Genomic DNA, 5,331 nt, shown 5'->3' with positions numbered 1-5,331 from the left:
GGTCAAGGTCATCCTTTAAGGTCAAAGGTCAACAACAAAAAAGTGGCGCATTAGAGGGCATTGTGTTTCTGGCAAACACATCTCTTGTTCTTGTTGTGTTCCCTGATCTGTGACATGCTGTTACAGGACTTAAACTTGCCTTCATCATTTTTTCTTTCCAGCGCAACTGATCAAGCTGTCCAAAAACGAACTCTGGAAGTTAATTGTGTGTCATTACAGACCTTGTTTCCTCTAACAGTTCATCTGTTTCCTGCGCAAATTTTCCACCAGGCAAATGATCTGCCACCATTCCACACAGTAGTTCATGCATGGACAGAAAGAGTGCTTGCAGCAGGGGCTTCAACATTTCAGTTAATTTTTCATTCTCCTCAAACAAACTGCTTGTCTGGCTGTCATCTCCAAGTTCAGTTTCAAAAGGCAATCTCTCCAGCCACAAACTTGGTTATACACTCTACATCATTTGCACCCTTCAGCAAGAAGTCAACTAATGTTTTATACTTAACATTCATTTCTAACATATGACCTGCTGATTCCAGGAGTTTCCATAGTGGCCCGGTGATTAGTTTTGAAATAAGCCCAAAGCCTTCAACCCATCTAAGTATTACTTCTCTTTTATGTTTAATGTAAGTGCTCTAAGGTGGTCATTACTTGCACCATGTATCAAGGAACTCTGAAATGGCCTGATGATGGTGGTACACTGACAACACCAAAAACTGACGGTAAGATTGAATCTGTTATGCTTAAAGCAAAATTTTTCATTGTTCTCTCCAAACGACGTCAGATAAGTTTGCCATGGTAAACAGACACCATTTTTTTATCTTGGCCTACTGCAAACGCTTTAGACGCCGTTCTTAAAGTCTTAAAGTTCCACTTTCACTTTTTTGATACATGTATCTTTCCAGTTCAGGACGCACTGAAGAATAAATGTCTTTACCGTTAAGGAAGTTTCTTTCAAAGTTTTTAACAGATTTTTCGCACACATCTGCGGTTCCTACCAACAAATGATGTCCACAAAAGAAATTGTTCATATGTGTAATTTTTTTCCTTTCCTAAATCGTTTAGGTCAGCCCAGCCCAGGTACACTTGTGGCAACAATTGTGTATGATATTGTTCAAGCAAGACATACAAGTTTTCTCAGTAGATGCTCTATCTGACATTGCGTCTCTTATGTTAGCCAGTATTTTGGAGCCTACATTCATGTTGTTTTCTTGTTCTTTGTGGAAGCATTAGTTTTCAATATCAACAAGTATTTCTTTCGGCGTTTCAAGTGTACTGTAGCCTTTTTTTATCAACCATTTCTCCTAGACCAATGATGTACGAGTTTTGTTCTTCATATGTGACTAGATACGTTTGCAAACTTTTACCATGTTTTCTGGTCTCATCTGTATATAATGTAGTGTTTGGTTTGTCAATGAACACAGAAGATAACTGTTTCTGTGCTACTGCTAACTTGCAGTCTACAATCCTGTTTACTGTCATTGCAGATGGAACTCTATCAACAATTTGCCAAACCATGTTGCTACAGTCTTAATGACATCCCCTATTTTTTGGACAGTTACTTTTAAGTCTGTCAAATTCATGATAAATTCAATGGTCTGTGTGGTATACTTGTTTTTATCATAATTAAATAAATAATTTATGTAAGGCTCAACTTCCAACAAAGCTGTCAAATATTCGCCTTATTTCACTGCTTCCTGTGCTAGCTTTTCTGTATCTTTGGTGCTATTTACAATATCTTCATCTTCCTTTAGCTTTTGTTTATACATGTTAACTTCTTGGTCTTTTAAATGTATTTGACACTTTAAATGACTTTCATTGGTCCGCATGTATGTATTATGGTTCTTTGATTTAGATTGACAATGGGGACTGAAGTAAGTGACAGTCTTTCTGAAAGTTGTCCACATTTTACAGGACATTAGGTCTGGTAAGCTTTGACATTTTACCAGACAGAAAAACATTTTACTAGACCGAAAAACATTTTACCAGACAAAGCATGTTGGGCAAATTTCTTAAATGCTAAAAGGTAAGACAATTGGACAAACAGATACTGTCAGTATTCACATCTAAACATGGACAACCTTCTTTCCATGAGATGCTAAATTTTCTTTCTAGTGTATTTTCCTTGTAATCTTATTTACTCTGTGATGTGTCATTTTCTTTACTCTCTACCTTTTAACGCCTGGCTTTGCCCCAAAAAACATGTGTAAACCAAACATTATCGAGGCCAATAATGAGTAAAATACCGTCAACAATTAAATGTTATGATATAAAAACGAAATCATCTAGGTTACTTTTGTGTGGCCGCAAAATTCATGCAGGTTCTTTTAATTTTGAAAAGAAATGAATCCACTGTAACATTTGCTAAGAGTCCTTCAAAAGAGGTCAAAACACATCATTTAAATCATCATTACTATTATCATTTTCTTCTATTTAAACAACACCTCAAAATAAGGCAGTATGCAAGGTCAAAATGCAGTTCACATGGGGAAGGGATGTTTCATCCTCATTATGTTTTATTAATCTTCAATATTACTCAGGCCTTTTTCTGTCTATTTTGGAAAAAAGTACCTAGCGAAATTGGGATTTTTCAAGTTGCGAAGTCTTCCAAGTTGGGAAGAATTTTCATCAACAAAAGCCTTATTTGAGAAATTATTTTTCTAATTTGTTTTTTTTTAATCTATGTTTTCATACTTAGGTATTGTCCAAAAATGCTGAGAAAAGTATTAAACTGGCGTTTTGGCAGAAAACCCGAGGTATTGTCATAGCCAGCTCGTCGTCCGCTGTCTGACGTCCGCGTAGTGCTTAAACCTTAACATTGGCTCTAGAATCAAAGTGCTTCCACCTACAACTTTGAAACTTCATATGTAGATGCACCTTGATGAGTTCTACACGCCACACCCATTTTGGGGTCAAGAGGTCAAAGGTCACTGTGACCTCTAAAAAAAATATTCTGACAAGCTTTCATTTATTCAAAACTGCACCCATAGCCGAGTGTGGCACCCATTATGCTGTGCTCTTGTTTTACCACTCAACAGTCATTGTCCACTGCTATCGCAAGTATGGGTATGATAAACAAGAAATATCTTTAAAAAAGATATACGGCGTTGATTGTGGTTGGAGTTTATGGAAGGTAAAGATTTAAATGAATGAGATCAAGGATAGCTAATATCTTTTTCTGTGCAGTTTTTAGCTGCATCAAACGCAGTAGGGGATGTTACGTGGAGTTTTCGCGGCTTATTTTACATTATTACATATTGCTAGTCTTAAACCTATAGATACAAAACAGAAAACCAAAGTCAACCGGCCACACGCGAAGTCTCCGTACATATTTTAAATATGTATACGCGCGTTCTTCAAACAAACCTGTTTGAGTGGTTTATCGGGCATTGCTACGTGTATTTGATTCGATTATTAACAGTATCGAGAATCATCGCGCTCATACTTAATACATTAGTCAATATGCTGCAATAATACATTAGTAAATATGATGGAATAATTCTTGTTAATTAATTAAAAATAATATTTATCATGGTATTGTTGAAAACACATTAAGAATCTATTATTGACATGCCATAAAATAATATCGCTGGATATCTTCATTTCACATCTTTCTGGTGGTAAAGAAAATTCCAGTTCACGCTATAGCGTCTTTATTATATAACTATTATGTTACTGACCGCGAACTCCGAACAGCACATAAGGTCTGACCTGTATATAAACTCTGACATTCAAACACGCTAACCGCGAACTGACCCCTTATACCTCGCGGGTTGAAATGCAATGCATTAAAGTGAGGCATCGCTTCCACTGCTCTTTATACTTTTATATATAACATGTTGACAGGAATATGGAAGTAAGTACTAAATATGAGAACATGGCCTTTAAGTACATAACGTTCTCGCGCTGAAAATCCTCTGAAAATAAAAGGTGCACGCACAAACTGTATTGATGTCGAGATTGAGTGTAAAACTGTTCTATCTATTAAGCCTTTTTATTAGAAATAAAACTGTTTCATGCTGAAAACGCAGTAAAACAGTGTTACAAAGACGCGGACATGTTTCCAATGTTCTAGTGGTATTATCAAATCAGCCAATGCAGTCAATGAAGTGTATTCATCTGTACTTGGCGGCGGGAAGTTTTATTTGAATTCTATTGGACACTAACAAAGGTCAGGCTAAGGTGAAAAGCTGGCGTATACAGCTAACGCTGAAAAAAGACTTTGTTATGCTTGAATTCTAATAAAATACATAGATTGATATGTCATTAAGGATTTGTTAATGAATATTAACAGTCGAAGGACCTGCATTAAACATATTTTTATTACAAAATCAAATGTCTGAGGCAACAATTGTTTGAAACATAAAAGTAAAGCTGAATATCATAAATGTACAGTAAATTGTATTGAAATGTTAAGAAGCTACAAAGTGTTACACCCCTTGTCAGTAAATTATCATGATCATGCCATTTATATTTTAACTGTAGTACCATAACAACCTTGAGCTCACAATTAATCTCACAGTCAGAGCATGTTATAAAAACAGCTTCCGTGCTTTTGCATCTCGGAAAGCATCACAAATTTGTTCAAGATCAGCATCCAACAGGTCCTGAGGTCCTTCAATACATATCATCATAAGTGAGTATAGTTTTGTCTGCAGTAGGGTACTTTGCTCCAAGGTGCACAGCAAGTTCATAGTACTGAAGCCCCTTTCAACAACTGCAGTACTTGTTGGAATAATGCACATAACTTCGATAGTACTTAGAATTATGTGACATTTTTATGCCCCCGGATTGAATGATCGGGGGCATATTGTTTTGGGCCTGTCTGTCTGTCATTCTGTCCCAAAACTTTAACCTTGGTTAAAGTTTTGCAATAACTTTTGCAATATTGAAGATAGCAATTTGATATGTATGTGTATCTCATGAAGCTGCACATTTTGAGTGGTGAAAGGTCAAGGTCATTCTTCAAGGACAAAGGTCAAAAAATACAATCCAAGGGAAGTAATAAGCTTTAAAAGGGAGATAATTTATAAACCTGCCAACCGATATATTGAAATATTATTTCAAAGCAGCGCAATAGGGGGCATTGTTTTTCTGACAAACACATCTCTAGTTTTAGACTGGGTCCAATTTCCGTAATTTTTACCGAAATTTATTCTTTAGAACGTTTTAAAAGTGAAACCAGTCCACATTTCTTTATTATTTATATCTAGATATTGTTTTTTAATCACTGAAACATTTATTAATCAAAACTCGTTAAATGTACAATCAGTTTATATGTATGGTACTCGATGCAACCCAAGCTGCACACATCCACTGAACAAATTACAAACT

The sequence above is a fragment of the Dreissena polymorpha genome, chromosome 2 (genome assembly GCF_020536995.1).
Source record: "Dreissena polymorpha isolate Duluth1 chromosome 2, UMN_Dpol_1.0, whole genome shotgun sequence".
In the NCBI taxonomy this organism is placed as follows: domain Eukaryota; kingdom Metazoa; phylum Mollusca; class Bivalvia; order Myida; family Dreissenidae; genus Dreissena; species Dreissena polymorpha.
The sequence above is the reverse complement of the archived record's forward strand: the minus strand, read 5'-3'. Positions refer to the sequence as shown.